Source organism: Meles meles, chromosome 18, assembly GCF_922984935.1.
Source record: "Meles meles chromosome 18, mMelMel3.1 paternal haplotype, whole genome shotgun sequence".
Classification (NCBI taxonomy): Eukaryota; Metazoa; Chordata; class Mammalia; order Carnivora; family Mustelidae; genus Meles; species Meles meles.
Window position 1 is genome coordinate 39,314,704 of NC_060083.1, and position 17,093 is coordinate 39,331,796.

The 17,093-nt window shown below is 40.4% G+C and overlaps 1 protein-coding gene across 2 annotated transcripts in view; it reads left to right on the forward strand.

Moving 5' to 3' along the window:
• The first annotated feature begins 227 nt into the window (after positions 1 to 227).
• LOC123929699 (speckle type BTB/POZ protein) overlaps positions 228 to 17,093 on the forward strand; it is a 66,090-nt gene continuing 49,224 nt past the window's right edge. For both annotated transcript variants that reach the window (XM_045985676.1, XM_045985677.1), the window contains exon 1: positions 228 to 391. The gene's annotated coding sequence lies outside the window, so the exon portion shown is untranslated. The remainder of the gene's footprint in view (positions 392 to 17,093) is intronic.

Sequence of the window (17,093 nt, forward strand, 5' to 3'; positions counted from 1 at the left end):
GCGTGCAGCCCCCTCCGTGTTCCCGCCTCTTTCTAGTCAAGCCCCTCCTTCCCCTCAAATCCCCCGGCCCAGTGGAGCCGGCGGGACGCACGCGCAGTAAGGGAGGTAGGCAGAGCCTTGAGGAAGAGGGAGGAGGGGCAGGAGAACTCAGGGAGGGGAGAAGCGGAGGCCGCGCGGGGTGGGGCCCGGCGGGTACGCGCTCGCTGCGTCTACGTGCTGACGCCATGACGCCCCGGCCGGTGTGTGTCGGTGTGTGTGTGTGTGTGTGAGTGTGCGCGCTCCGAGTGTGTGTGTATTTGTGTATCGGCGGTCCCGCAGGTCCCGGATGTTGCGGACAGTATGAAGCGAGCGCAGGGGGACGGGGACCAGCAGCTGTCGCCGCCGTTCTCAGGTGAGTGGGGGGAGGAGAGTCAAGGGAGAGGGTTGTCCTGTGGGAGTGTGGGGGGGGCGCCTCCCTTAAGAGGTGACTGACCCCCAACTCCCCCCGCCCCCCCCCCCCGCCACTCACATACTCTTCTCTGTTCCATATCCCACATCCTGGGTTACGTGGCCTGGGAATGCCAGAGCCTAATCAACCGTTCCTTCCCCAATCCCAAGCATTCAGGAGACACAAATGCGCCCCCTGCCTTCAGCCCCCCCATCATTTTCCCAGCCCCATCCCCCTTGCCAAATAGTGAGCTGTCGCCTGCGGCGAGATGGGCGACTGCGCATGCGCGAGTGTGAAAGAGCTAGGGGTGCTTGTTCGCTGCCCCCGGGGCGCATGCGCATCGCTGTGTTGCAGGGACCTGCGGGATAAAGAGCCCCTTGACCACGCGCCCGCCTTCTTCGCAGACAGTGGGCTGCCAGATAGTGCGCCTGTTGCTCCTGTCCTAAAGGGAGCGTTTAAATTATTTGACGGACCTACTGACAAAGCAGAATTTACATCTGATGTTGCCCTAGAGGCTCCCAGGCTACTAACGCCTTCCAGAGCCAACGTGCCCCATGCTGACCCTTCTTTTGAAACTGTCACTGCAACTTCTAGTTCCAGGATTACTTTTATTTCCAACCACAGTCATGCTGTACTTTTAATACAAGCATCCCCTAAACTTAGGAGTAGGTGCCCCAACCCATTCAGTTATTCTGGCAGGGGATTTTGGTGGCTTTTCTAAGGAGGACTAAGGGCCACAAAAAAGAAAGTAAGGACTACCTTTTTAGTAAAATTCTTAACTACCTTTGTAGAACTAGATAAGGTAGAGATAGAGAACACAGTGTAAGGCTTAGGGCAATAACTGTAAATCAAGACATCAGGGTTCTCTCCTCTCTAGCCCTCCTACTTTGTGTGACCTATTTGCCTCTTTTTTTGTAAAAGATCTTCCTTTAAAAACAAAACAAAACAAAACAAAACTTCCTTAGCACTTTCGTTTTAGCTGTACATTATTGATGCTCTGTGAATATCACACGAAAACAAAAGCAATCTGAAACTACTAGTGGGGGATAACTTACCCCGTGGAGTTTTTAACTTTAAGCAGTGGGAGTGATGTTTCTTGCTCATTTGCAAATAATGAAGAGCAGTATAAAATAAGGAACTCTAAAGTACAGTATTATATCAGTGATCAAGGACATCGGTTTTCAGCTGGCAGATTTTTCATGGTCCTTAATTTGCTGCTTTATGACCACTCTTGGATACTTGGATGCTTCTTCCCTCTGACATCAGAACAGGGTGAGGAAATGATAAATTCTTACAGGCAGAAGGTTTACTGAATAGCAATGAAATGAATAACTGAATTGTTGGGGGCGGGGGCAGCTTTTTGTTTGTTTTTCAGTTATCTTTGACAAACCGGTTTCCTATCTGGATAACTGGGGATAGGTGATATTTTATTTTCTATTTTCTTCCCTTTGTGTTCTTTGGTATTCTAGCAAGGCTTTTTTGGCTGCCATTCTTAACTGTAGGACCTTATGTTTTGGGGCCTTAAAGTATATATATATATATTTTTTTTTCACTTCCCCTTTTAACCCTGGCCTTTGCATGTTTCAGCTGTCTTTTGTGCTGTTTTCTGTTGCCATGGTTATAGTGGGACCCAAGAGATGGCACAGAAGCAGCACAATTTGGGGGGGCATATATCATCCCGTTTCCTGGAAAGAGCTGGCGACTTATCTTGTTTTCCTTGTGTGAAGACTGAGGAGTATTAAGTTATTGGGACAGCTCCACACTTAGGGCGGGGATGGTTGGTGTCGGCGCTTTGGTGACTTCTGGTAGAGCTCTTCATAGTGGTTAGTGAACTGGAAGATGTTCAGTGTTGCCTGTGTCCAGACTTGCATCAGGTTCTGGTAAAAATCTTGAAAGAAATAAGTAGCCATTTCTCAGGAGATTTCTGTCATCTGTGGTGCTTTGTTTTTATCTGGGAGCGTTTCATCTGGTTGAATTTACTGAAGCCTTATTCAGAAATTGTTACGGTGTGAAGGCATGATTGCTTTTAGGATTAGGAGGAGTATCATTAATTTGTATTGGTGCAAAGCCATGTTTAAAAAGGCTCTTTAAAATGGGTAACACGTGGGACGCCTGGGTGGCGCAGTTGGTTAAGCTTCCCACTCTTGGTTTTGACTTAGGTCAGTTGTCTCAGGGTTCTGAGATCAAGTCCCGCATTGGACCCTGCACTCAATTCAGAGTCTGCTGAAGACTCTCTCCCCCCACCTTGTGCGCTCTCTCTCTCTCTCTAAAATAAATAAATATTTTTAAAACTAAGATGGGTAACACACATAAAACAAAATTCAAAAGGTACACAGGAAGAGAAAAATCTCCTTCTCTGTCCTTTTTCATCCATCTAGTTAAACCCTCCTAAACCCTCCACAAAGTAAACTGTTGTTACCCTGATCTTGTTTACCCTCCAGAGATAGTGCTTTTATAAGCATATACAACTTTTAAGGTTTTGTTTTTATTTACTGTTTTACACAAATGGTAAGATACTATAGCCATTATTCTGCACTTTGCTTTTGTCACTTAGTAAATCTTGGCCATCATTCCATAGTCATAGAAAACCTCTTCCTTTTTGAAAGATGACAGATACTGCCTTGTACAGATGTACCATCATTCAGTCAGCTCTTATCATTGGATACTTAGGTTTTTTCCAGCGCTACAACTAATTCCTTGTATGCGCTTTTTAGGTACATGGGTATCTTTTGGGTAAATTCCGAGCAGAAGTGCGGGATCAGAGGATGTATGCATTTTTAATGTTGTTAGATACTGCTGTATTGCTTGCGGTAGAGGTTGTACGAATTTATATCCCTGCCAGGAGTTGTGTGAGTCTGCCTTTTTCCTCACCAGCACTGTATTATCAAGATGTTTTTTTAATCTTTGTACAGTCTTTTATCTAAGATTTTAAGTTCATTATATAGCTCATTAAGCTTCATTATACCCAAGAGTTGTGGATAAATATTGTCTGTTTGCAGATGGGAGTGGTGGGGGAAGATAGTGTTCCACTAAAGAATAATGTTGTGAGAATGAAGTCACAGGTCTGGATAACACAGCAAATCCATGACCCTCCTCAGAAGACATGTAAAACTTACGCTTCCTTTAACTCCTAGATGCTAGTTTCTCTGCAAAATTCTGTAAGCCCATAAGCAATGTTTTAGGATCTCCTTTTGATAACTTTGACTCAAAGTTGTTTGTACAAGCAAACTGCCATTCTGTTGAGGAGCTGAAAAAGCTAACCCAGTTAGTTAGAGGTGCTTTACTGAGTGCTTTCATAAGATATTGGTACTAGTACTTTTTAAAAGTCTCCTAAATAACTTAAAAATGCCTGGGCCTGAAGGAGCTCACTGTCTTGTTAGAAAACCAGATCTACTGCATATGTGAAATAGTAAGTGAATACTTAGAATGGGAACGCAATACTCTGTGTTCCATGTTGAGAGAATTTTGTAAGAGAGTGATAAGGTTTAGAGGAGAGTTCCTTTCGGAGGCCTTCCTGGAGGAAGTGCATTTTGAGCCCTTCCCCACCCCCACCTTTTACAACTGTTTATGTAAAAAATTTTAAACATACAGAAAAATTCAAAGAATAGTACAGTCATCACCTTTATACCACTTATCCCTTAGATTCCATGGTTTACATTTTGCTGTATTTTTTACGTATATATGTGCACTTGTGTTTATATATATAATGCGTAAATTTTTATATTGGAGACATCGTGACATCTTAATACTTTCATACTTTAAATACTTTAGATGCATCTTTTAAAAGAGATTGTTTTGCTTAATTGTTCTTAGACTACATTGTCTTAGTTAAGGCAATTAGCAGTAATTTCCTAAAACTATCTGATATCCAGTTAATGTTCAGCTTTTTCTTCAGACATGTATCTTTTTTAATTCTTTAAATTTAGAGCAGTTTATTTAGAAGCCACAAGAAATTGCCTTTATGAAGAGACCAAGCCATTTGTCTTACTGAATATGTCACTTCTAGAATTTTCTGATTGTTTCTTCACAGTTTCATTTAATTGGTTCCTTTATGCTTGTATGTCCTATAAATTGACATTTAAGTCTATGGTCTGATTAGATTCAGATTAAATACTTTTGGTAAGAATTCTTCATAGGTGCTGCTCTGCACCTCCCACTGGGTCACAGTAAGAGAAATAATGTCATAATATCCCATTATTAATGATGTTTGTTTGATCATTTGTTTAAAATGATATATACCAAATCTCCAGTGGAGACATTTTTTTCCCTTTGTAGTTAGTAAGTAATCTGTAGAGTGGTGACACTTTGGAACTATGCTATTCCACTTCTCCAACAGTCTGTCACCTAGTGATTGGGATCCTTGTCTGAACCAGATGTTTCTTTGGTTGTTGCAAAGTGCTGATTTTCCAATTCTGCTGTCCCTTTTACATTGATTAGCCTTTAGTCTTCTGTAAAGATTTCCCTTATCAGTTAGGAATAATTATAATTTCTGTCAAAAGTTAGATAAATTCTTAATTTTCCGTTTAACGATTTCCTGAGTAAGTGGATGGTGTAATAATCACTTCTAATGGTGGCAAATGAATTGTTTCTTTTTCTCACTTTCTTTGTTTTAGTATCATTGTAGATTCAGGACCTTAATTTATTCTACATATTACCAACAATTATAGACATTTTTTGAAGCCCAAAATATTCCAGATGTGGCATGTGCAGACCTTTTAAGCTTGATGTATGAGTGCTTCCTTGCCCTCTGGTACAAGCAGTTCCTGCCTCACTTTGTGTTTTTCCTGTTCTAGTTGTGGAACCATCTGTATGTTTGTGTGTGTGTGTGTGTGAGAGAGAGAGAGAGAGAGATACATACACGTCTGTGTATTTACACACATATGTAGGATTTATATGTATATCGCATCTTCCCTTTTATTATGTTGCTCATCGTGGAACTTCTGGAGCCAACATCTAAAAACTGAAGGTGCCTTTATTCTAACACAATGCACCTAGTGTTTGACTCACCTCTGTGCCACTGACATTGTTGGATTCTGGATCTTAGACCTCACAGATTCCTTCTTTTGAATACTCTTTGTGAAAGACAGGTAGTACCTCTGAAGACAGCATTGCTTCCCCCCACCTCCCCAGCGTAAGGTTAGCTGTAGAAGAGACTGGGAATTTCTTCTCTCATGAGCAGCCTGGCTTTTTTTACAAGATGAAAGGTACACAAAATGGAATTTAGAGATGAAAATTGTGTTTATGAGCTTTCTTGGAGACGTAGGGTTTGAGTGTTCTGTAAAAGCATCTTAGTGTGTTCGTGCATAAGTGTGTGTTTCTTTCCTCCCTTTTCCTCGTTTCTACACAGTTGTCCATACAATTAGAGCGTTACATAAAATTATGCTGTGATAGCATTTTTTTTTCATTATCACTAGATTTTCATCGTAAAAAAAAGGAATGAGACAAATTGTTCTTAATTAGAGAAATTTTTCAGGTAGGCCATGAACTCTGATATCTAGCTGTCTTAACTCAGGGTCTGGAATAGTGCTGAATCCTGTGGATTTCTGTCATGTACTGTAGACTCAGGAGAAATGTTGGTACATCTACTGTGTTTTCTTAAAATCCATCACACTAATGAAGGTTAATACAAACAAAAGGTGCAGTAGAACTGCATTCTAAAGCTGGTTTTAGGGCTTGGACTAATTCCTGCCTTAGTAGAAAATGTTTTGTTAGACTCTTACCATGTAGTGGTGTTTTTTTTTGTTTGTTTTGTTTTGTTTTAATTTTTATTTAAAGATTTTTATTTATTTACTTCACAGAGATCACAAGTAGGCAGAGAGGCAGGCAGAGAGAGAGGAGGAAGCAGGCTCCCTGCTACGCAGAGAGCCTGATGCAGGGCTCGATCCCAGGACCCTGGGATCATGACCTGATCCGAAGGCAGAGGCTTTAACCCACTGAGCCACCCAGGTGCCCCTGTGTAGTGGTGTTTTGAGTAATCTTACTGATTTCAAGTTACTCGAGGCCTGATAATAACAGTATTGTAATATGTATCTAAAATTCTGTTTATTTTTATTTTTTTACTATCTTGTCGTATTTACTTCCAGGCTTGATGAGGTTATTCTCAACCTGGTTTCAGGACAGTACTGGCTCCATATTAAATTCTGGTTGTATATTCAGGGAAGCATACCTGGTTTTTTTGTGTGTTTGTTTGCAGGCCTGGTGAATCACTCTGAAAGGCTATGCTGACACATTTGCCACTAAGATCCAATAGCTTCTTTTGTTTTTGACAAGCTCCCATTATAGGAAAAAAGATTCTGAAGTTTAATCTCTCCGGGAAATGCCTGGGCCTTCATTCTTACGACTGTAGTCACATTTTAATAGAATTGGCAGGAGTTACCTAGCTGCTCTGTGTGGCAAAGCTGGTCATGCCGCTTGGGGAGAGCTGGGAGCAGACCTCAGAGTGGGAGTTAAACATTCAGACAGTAACCCTTACTTGACTGTGAAGACCTTTCTTCTTGACTGTTTGTTTCTAAGAAGCTCTTGGCCCAAATCTTCCTACTGAGGCACTCGCTACATTAGAGAAGGGCATGTGCAGTAGTTCTCTGAAAAGCCTCTAATTCTTTTCTCCAGCATATCTCGTCTGTCCGTCTGTAAGAAAAATGTATGTAATCATTCAGCTCCTTAATTCAAGGTTTACACAGTTGTTGGTGTGTAGAAACAGGTACTGTTTTCCGTTTTTCTTGTTTTGATTACTTTAGTTACTTAATATGAGTGGAGTCTTGTGGTTTTTGTCCTTTTTCATCTGGCTTATATCCCATAGCATCCTGTGTTTGAGGTTCATCTGTGTTCTAGCACGTGTCAGAATTTCCTTCCTTTTAAAGACTAAATAATATTCCGCTGTGCGCATGCACCCCATTTTATTTGTTCATCTGTCCATTGGTGTTCACTTGCATCGCTTCGCCTTTTGGCCACTGTGAATCCTGCCGCTCTGAGCATGGGTGCTTGGCTAGCTCTTTGAGATCCTGCTTTCAGTTCTTCTGGATCTATACCCAGAAGTGGAATTGCTGAATCATATGGTATTTCTATTTTTAATTTCTTTGAGGAACTGCCATACTGTTGGATGTAACGGCTGCATCATTTTACATTTGTACCAGCAGTGCACGGGGGCTCTAGCTGCTCTATGTCCTCACCAACTCTTATTATTTTCTGGAGGTTTTTTTGATAGTAGCCAGCCTAAGGGTGTATTAAACATTTTTTTAAACTCTATCTTTTTTTTTTTTTTAAGATTTTATTTATTTGACAGAGAGAGATCACAAGTAGACAGAGAGGCAGGCAGAGAGAGAGGGAGAAGCAGGCTTCCCACCGTGCAGGGCTCGATCCCAGGACCCTGAGATTATGACCTGAGCTGAAGACAGAGGCTTAATGCAATGGGCCACCCAGGCGCCCCTAACTTTATCTTTTATTTGACACTAAGTTTTAAACTTTAACAGAGTCAAATTTATTACATTTTTCCATTATCATGTGTGTTTTTGTGTCTTAATGAAGAAATCTTCCCCTATACTGAGGTAACAGTTATGTCTTATATTCCCCAGCGTCATGTACCAAACGGTCATGTCTGCCCCTTACGACTTCATAATGCCATTTACATGTTTCTTTGCTCCCTGTTCTGTAATGTTGGTCTGTTTGCCTGTCTCCTACTGGTACGACACTGCCTTAATTATCTTAGCTTTATAATTGTTCATATGTAGTTGGGCAGGTCTCTACTTTGTTCTTTTTCTGTTCATCAGCCTCCCTGAAAACTGTGTCAGTCTAGTATATTTTAATGAAGGCCATTTGCTGTCTAAAATGTATTGACATGATATATAATGACCTTCTCCAGAACAAAACAAAACAAAAAACAACAGGCCTCCTTTAATCTAACAGCTGACTGTTAAGCTTGTCTCTTGTTCTGAATAAGGCTCTAATTTCCATTCAGATTTTAGTTTTGTTGGAGTGATTTTCATTTTATATGGGGATATGATCCTCAAATGAAGGAGAACTTTTGTTATAATATGGTGTCTCAGATAAGGACATGGAATAAAACACTCATGGTAACAGTATTGAAGTTCTGTGGTGTTAAGACTTTCTTGGTCATAAGGAAAAGAAACCTATTTAAAGTAACATATAAAAGATTTTTCCAAAAGAAATAGTTGTAGTAGAATCCAAGGAGAAGCTGAACAACAAGACCTTAGAAAGGGCTGGAATCAAAACAGTTCCAAGAACGTCAGCAGTAAGACTTCATGGACTCTAGTGTTCTGCCATAAATAGCCCTCAGTATCCATGGGTCTTAATTCAGATTCCCGAATGATATCTGATTTGGCCAGTCTAAGGCATGATTTTCCCTGGACCAGATGTCTGCCCTAGGTTCAACTCTGGTTGAGGATAGGGAAAGGAAGATTTGCTACAAACAGCAATCTTCGCGGTGGCTGGAATCAGAGACAGATTCTCTTAGAGCAGTGGTTCTCAAACTTTCTTGTCTCATGGCTCTTTACTTTTAAAAATTATTGAGGACCATAAGAGCTTTTGTTTATGTGGTTTATATCTATTGATATTTACCAAACTAGAAATTAAAGTAAAAAAGCTTAAGGAGCGCCTGGGTGGCTCAGTGGGTTAAGGCCTCTGCCTTTGGCTCAGGTCATGATCCCAGGGTCCTGGAATCGAGCCCCACATCGGGCTCTCTGCTCAGCGGGGAGTCTGCTTCCCCCTCTCTGCCTGCCTCTCTGCCTACTTGTGATCTCTGTCTGTCAAATAAATAAAAAAATCTTTAAAAAAAAAAAAACAGTTTAAAAAAGTTACCTAGGAGTACCTTGGTGGCTAAGTTGGTTAAGCATGCAACTCTTGGTTTCGGCTCAGGTCATGATCTCAGGTCATGGGATGGAGCTTCCCTTCGAGCTCTGCACCCAGCAGGGAGTCTGCCCGAGATTCTCTCCCTCAGCTTCCGCCCACTTGCGAGCATGCACTCTTTCACTCTCTGTCTCTCCAAAATAAATAAATAATTACCTAAAAAAACCTTTCTCGTCTTAACATAATACCTTTATGAAAAATAACTTTTCAAAAACTTAGGGGAATATGGCTTTTTTTTTTTTTTTTTGTTTTACAATTTTGCAAATCTCCTAAATATCTGGCTTAAGAGAAGATGGATTTTCATATATACTCGTGGATTCAGTCTGATGTGATTGATAGTTTTGATTGAAGTATTTGAAGAAAGTATAACCATAAGGGATATGTAGTTGGAAAAGGGAGGAGTATTTTCAGACAGTTGTGCGTATTCTTCTCTGATACTACACCAAAACTTGACTAAAGTTAAGTTGCAGTGTGAGAACTGAAATCATTGATATTACTGTTACATTCAAATCCATTTGTCTGTCTTGCACTTTGAATGGGTTTTTTACCCATTCGTGATTTGATAACATGCATTTGGTGTTTGGGAAATACTGGTTCATTGAGTTAAGCAAATTTTGCAAATGGCACATTTCATAATGCAATATTAAAAAAACACATTAGGGGCTCCCAGGTAGCTCAGTCAGTTAAGACTGATTCTTGATCTCAGCTCAAGTGTTGACCTCAGGGTCATGATTCAAGCCCTGAATTGGACTCCATGCTGGACATGGAGACTACTTTCCAAAAAAAAAAAAAAAACCTGCAACAAATCACATTAGTTAATATCATCACTCATCTCATCAGGAAAATGTAAGTACTGGGAATCTGTCAGGCAGCTACAAGGTTTTCAGAATTCTAATTTTTGATTAAAAGCTTCAGTTTTATCAAGAAAATATATTGCTTCATCAAAAACATTCCTAGGTGAAACTGACTTAAAAAAATCACCAGGATATGATAGTGAAGGACACCGGACTTTAATACAGTTTGATGCCATTACCTTGATTTATGCTAAAGCACCAGTAGTTTTACCCATTGTTGATTTTGTACCACTAGCGCAAATGTCAGTGTAGTGAAAAAGGCAGAAGATTTCTTAGTATTATGAAAATAGTTTCAACTTTATGGACTCCTTGAGACGGACCTCCAGGGATCCATGGACTACATTTTGGGAACCACAGCCTTATGAGAGGGTGTGGGTGGGGAAACAAAGGCCTATTACTTGAAATACAAGTGTTTCGTGGTAGGATTTTACTGCATTGCTACTACTGTTCTTCACCATCTTTTTAACGTGGTATGGAAACGAATGGAATACTTTAAAAGTTTCAGATTTCTTGTTGAACAGAAATGTTTTCCTAGTCATGATCATTTTCAAACAGCAGAGTTTAAGGTATCCAGAGTTTTCAGTCAAATACTCTTTCAAGTATGTAATAATCTTAAGATAACCTGTTTTAATATATTTTATGGGATTTCTGTCCTGGTAGTAGCACATGCAGCTTAACATTTTTTTCAAGCAGTTGAATACATTAAAAAATTTGAGATCCAAGATTTGGGAAGATCTTGTCTTTGTAGAAAAGCCAGAGAAGGGGAGGTTAAGGCTGGGAATCTGCTGTTCCAGCCTTAATATCTTTTGGTTATTAAAGGTCTTGCTAAAGAGAACCGCTGTCCCCCCACCTCCTATCCCCATTTAAATATGCTTTATGACAGAGATAGGAGTGGTATTAACTGACTTCATTTCAAGAAATATCTGAGTAACTACAAATGGAAGGTTTTGTGAAAGGTGAGGAAGGGGTATGTGGTGAAATGAGTGGAGAATTAAACCGCTATTACATATTTTGGTGTTTATAAGAGGAAGGGGATCGTTTAGTTGGGGAAGTTGGGGTGGGAGTCAGGACTGTCTTTCTGAAGGTTATCTTTGAGCTGGGGTTTGAAGGATAGCTATTTTGAAGGCTGGAATTTTGATTGGCAGAGATGGGAAGGGAATTCAGGCAGAAGGAATGTCATGAGTAAAAATGTGGAGGTGGGGAAATGGGGTGTTTGTTAGTATAGGGTGTGTACTGGAAATAATGAACAGTGCAGTGTAGCTGAAGCAAAAGATGCCTGAGAGAATAGGAGATTAGATAGGAAAGAAATTGGCCCTGATCATGGAAGGTCTTTTATCAAGACCAGACAGTTAGGCTTTAATGTGGTAAGTGATGGAGAGACTTTGAGAGATTTTGATTGGAAAAGTAACACGATTAACGTGTGCTTTCAGAAAATGTATTCAACTTCATTCATTAATTCATTTGTTGGCTGTTTTTTTAAAATAGTTACTCTGTGCCACTTAAGCATGAAAAACAGTGTCTATAATAGCGAACCAAATAGAAAATCCCTATTTTTATGGAATTTCCAGTCTAGGAAAGGAGCATCAACAAATAAACACAAATGTAATGACAAATTATTAATGAAGGAAAGGAATAAATTCCTTTGGGGAATAATGGGATGCTTCAGTTTAGTTGGAGGAATCTGGGAAGGCCTTGCTGGGGAAGTTAAATACTAACTGAGTGCCTCTCTTGGGCCAGATGCTGTTTTAGGTACTGGGGATATATAAGGAACAAAAGAGACAAAAATCCCAGCTCTCATGAAGTGCATATTCAGGCAGTAAATAAGATAAATAAATTATATGATAACTTTGAAGTTGGTATGTCCCAAGGAGGAAAATAAAGTCCAAGAAACAGGGTGTGTTGGGGTAGATGTGGATTCCACAGTTTTAAGTGGAATAGCCATGGAAAGTCTCCCTAAAGCACTAAAAAGGTGGTATTTGAGTTCACTGAAGGAGTGAACCAGAGCAAAGGCAAACGCCATGAGTGATGTTCAAGGACAAGGAGGGAGGCCAGCATGGCTGGAGTTGAGGGAGCAAGGGGGAAATTAGCCACAGTGGGTTCAGAGAGGCTAGTGGTCCAGAACCTGCAGAGCGGTGGTTCTCGCCCAGAGCTGCGTGTTGACATTACCCGAGGAGCTTTTACAAATCCCGGTGCCTGGGCTGCCCCTCATGCCACTGGAATTAAGAATCTTTGCAGGTGGGACTCAGTGGCAGAGGCAGTGGAGAAAAGGAGATGGATTTGAGAAGTGTGTTAAAGAAAGAATCCATTTAATTATAGATTAGATGTGGGGGTTGAGGAAGAGGAGTGTCAAGACTGACTCCCGGCTTTCTGGCTCAAGCAGTTGGATGTGGAGAGGTGCCGCTTACGGAGATGGGAGGGGGAGATAAGAATGGGAGGGGGAGGTGTGGGATTTGGAGGGAAGATCAGAAATCAGGAGTTCAATTTTAGACATGTTAAATTTGAGATGCGAACGTGGCTAAGTATAAATACGTTAAGTAGGCAGATCCATGAGTGGGGCTTGAAGTGAAGTCAGAACTTGAGGTAATAAATTTGTATATCATGTGCTTGTGATGGTCTTCAAAGCATCTAAATGACATCACGTAGGATAGATTTGATGGAAAGAGCTGGAGGTGTGGAAACTGGTTCGCCTGTTCCAGCAAACTGCACAGGGATTGGTGCTAGTGTGAACGGGGATCGTGGCGGTGGGACTAGAGAAAAGAGAGTAAGTTGGAGACTTGAGGCCCCAGGGAGCCTGTAAGGAGTGGGGGCAGACAGTAGGCCAGGAATGCAACACAGCTTTGAGATAGGAAGCCTGGGTGAATGATCGGTCTGTTAGCAGATATGAAATAGTCAGGAGGAGCTGCTTTGGAAAAAAAGATAGTGTTTGGCTTTGCATGTATTGACATTTAGGAGAGGCTGCCTGGCAGGCAGGCAGTTGAATCTATTGCACTGGGTTTTCGAAGAGCAGATGAGGTTTGAAGGATAGATCTAGGTCTCATTTATATAAAATTGATTCACCATGGGAGCGGCAAACTTTATGAAAATAAACATCCAGAGTCTCTATCATAATCTGTTAGGTCCTCTGTGATGTGGTTCCTGCCTGTTTCGTGTATGGTATTTTCCTTTGTTTACCATGATCAAGCTGCCCTGGCTTTCTTTTTATTTTTCCAATATATCCAGCTAAGTCTTCCTTCAGAGTTTTTGCACTTTTTCATCTTGACTCTTCTTTTCCCCTTGGAAGAGGGGATAGGAGTTCGGAGAAAACAACTTCAGAAGTTGGTATCTGGGGAGTAGAGAATATTCCAAGAGATCCTTGCTTCGGTAGAGAGCGTGGATGAGAATCTGAAGTAGAATGGCGACGGGAGCCACAGACTGTTGCAGTTCTGTCCACACAAAGACACCGAAGACCGTGTTGGTCTTAGTGCTCCCCAGGACTCCAATCTGTTGCCTGGAAAGGCTCAGTCAGGGATAGTCTCCCTCCAAGTTGGTGGTCTGATGATGGAGTGGTGGTGGAGGTGATGGTCGACCTTTGGAATATAACTCAACTTGGTGATAACCTGACTCATAGCCCTCCTGTCACCACTTAGGGAAATGTCCTCTGCGTAGGTGAGAAGTTTCCTTTTTGAAAGCTGCTGGTAAATTATTTCAGAAACTTTTGGCTTGAAGAAGCAACATGGAGACAGCAGGGAAATGAACTGCGTGTTGACCCTGGTGACTTGTTAGGGACTACTTCTCTTCACAAGCTGGTGCATCACTCCTTAAGTGGTGGTGACAGCAGTAAATGTGAGTAACGCACTATGTAGTCCTTAAAACAAGATGTATGTGATTGCAAAATCTATGCTGTATTTTTATTCAGAATGAAAAGATTCCCTTTTTCTGATTTTAAAATAATAGAAAAACAAAAAAAAGAAAAAAAGAAAAACTTAAAACATCACATGCCACTAAAAATAATCTTTTAAAATAACTACATAGAATTCCTCTACAGAGTTTTGTTGTACGAATGCATCATTATTTGGTCAATTCCCTACAAATGAACTTCCTTTTTCTCCAGTTTTTGCTTGTAAATTGTGCTCTGATGAGCATCCTAATACATAAATATTTATACACTGATCAGATTGATTCGTTAGGCTGGATTCTGGAAATGGAAATGGGATTTCTGTGTTAAAGGGTCTGCAGTGTTCCATTTTTTCCCAATTATTCTTCAGATGTTTTTATAGTTGCAAAGATATTTAAGCAGCATTAAAGAACATTTTAATAAAGGAAAGAATCTATTATTCTGTCAGCCATTTCCCCCTTTCCATCTGATAAGGTGTTTTGTTTCTTAAGTACCTATTCTTAGGTCTCACTAGACCTGCCTAAAGAGAATTTGGGGGTAGGGAGAGACATACACAGAATTACAGTACTGGGCATCCTATGTTAATTATCAGGTAAGGGATTCTAAGTAACTTTGGTTAACTGCCAAGAAAGTAACAATAAGTATGATAGGAATTCAGAGGGAGCTGGGGTGATCAGGAAGGGCTTCAAGGCAAGGTAGAACTTGACCTGGATCCAGAAGGGTAATATTCAAATAAGAGGTAGGAGAATATTCCTGGCTTTCAGAATCGTATGACCAGATTTGAGGAAGGCACATGACTGTGTGTATGAGCTGACACACAGGCTTACAGCCTAACCGACAGACTAATTGGCAAGAAGGCTTCGTGTGGTGGTGTAGTGGAGAGGCTTGTATGGGAGTTCAGTTATATTCCAGAGGACTGTTTTTATTCTTAGCACATCTAAAGTTGTTCAGTATAGAACTGGAAGATAGAGCAGATACATAGATGTGGCCCAATTTAAACTGAATGCATTAAAGTCTCTTTCTTACAAGAAGTATAGGAGAATGTTATTTATTTATGTAAGTGTATTATTTAAATAATGAACTTTATATAGATCTTGAAAGTTCTCATCCCAAGGAAAAAAAAATTTTGTAACGTGTGTCATAATGCACATTAACTAACCTCATTGTGGTGATCATTTTGTAGTATTACACATATATTAAATCATTATGCACCTAAAGCTAATACAATGTTCTATGTCAATTATATCATAAATAAATAAAGAGGTGAACTTCCCAGCACTTAAATATTTATTATGTGGTTTCACAGACGTGTTGTAACTTCTGTGGATCTCAGTTTCTTCTATAGAATCACAGAGTTTAGATAGGGTGGTCGCTGAAATACTTTCTGGTGCTGAGGTTGATATGGAACCTTAAGAGAATACCTGGATTTTACGACAGATTGGCCTGCAGCTAGGCTGATATCCGCTTCTAGCTCCTCACATGCACCCCCACATCTGTGAGAGCAAAAATCTTCAGTTGGATGATTGTCTCCTGGCTCCCCAGTTCTAGAATGATTCACCTGTGGGAACTCAGTTGTTCTCACCTTTTATTTCTGAATGACTAAAATTTAGAGATTTTCGGGTGAAGGCTCCATAGCTCAGGGGTTAGAGCACTGGTCTTGTAAAATTTAGAGATTTTCATTTGAAAGAATTTTATGGCTAAGATTGAGCCTTAAGAGGATGCTGTGAGGTTGAGAGGAATTATTATATAATAATAGTCAGTTTTAAATGATCTTCCTATTATTATCCATAGGAATTTATTTCATGCTGGCCTCCTCCTCTTATTTTGAATTCATTCCCATGATGACTTTAATGTATGGCCATGCTGTGTAAATACATTTTACTATTAGGTTAGCCCAGATACAATTTTGGATATCAATCTATAGGAAAATTACATAATACATTCCAAAGTAAAATGTTAAAGATTTGTTTTTTACTCTCTGTTTTGAATTACTTATGCCACTTTTTACCTCCTTTTGTATGGATAATTAAGAACTGACTAGTACTTTTTGTAACTCAGACTCTAAAGTGCACAATTATCACAGGGTGTTGTGTGGAAGTGTTGAATCACTATGTTGTACACTTGAAACTAATAGAACGCTGTGGGCTAAATTCAGTGGAATTAAAATAAAAACTTCCTGAAGCGCACAGTCAGGTTCGCAGCTAATCAGTGGCGTACTTTAAAGTGTCTCTCACCTAGCATCGTATTCTTTTCACTGAACTGTACTGCCTTTGACCAGAATGTTGTATTTTAGAGAGAACCGAGGTAAGATGTCCTAAGGTGACCAACTAGCTCTTCTGACAAGCCCTCTCAGGATGCTTTGGATGGGATGGGGCCTTCAGGATTCAGGATACATTCTAAAGTTTTGCAAGTGAACTGTTTCTTCAGTGTCACCAGAGTTGATTGGCCTCAGGGAAAAGTGCTACACAAATTCACAAGGGGCAGACAGATAAACCAACACGCGATTTTATCTATCTATCTATATCTGTTTATTTATTTATTTATTCATTCATTCATTTATTTATGGGGGGGTTGTGACGTGCAGAGGGAGAAAGAGAATCTTAAGTAGGCTCTATTCCCACCCAGCACAGAGCCCAACATGGGGCTGGATCTCAGGACCCTGAGATCATGACCAGAGCCGAAATCGAGAGTCCCAATGCTGAACTGACTGAGTTTCCCAGGAATGCCATTTTACTAATTTTCACCAAAGGGTGGTCTAACGTACATAGAAAATGTATGTCTGCTCAGTCCATTCCCCTTCTAGTGTCAGGGTATTATTAGCAAAAGCTAACAATAGCTAATGTTTACTGAGGACTTACTGTGTTCCAGGCCCTGCTCTAAGCATTTTACATATATATAAGTCATTTGATCATTATAATAACCTTATGAAGGAAGTATTCTTACCTGTATTTTACAGGTGAGGAGTCTGAGGCACAGAGGGTTTTTTTTTTTTTTTTTTAATAACTTGCCTGAGATCATGCAGCTTGTGAGATCATGCAGCTTGTAAGGTCACTTGTTTAGCGTAGAATCTTAGCAA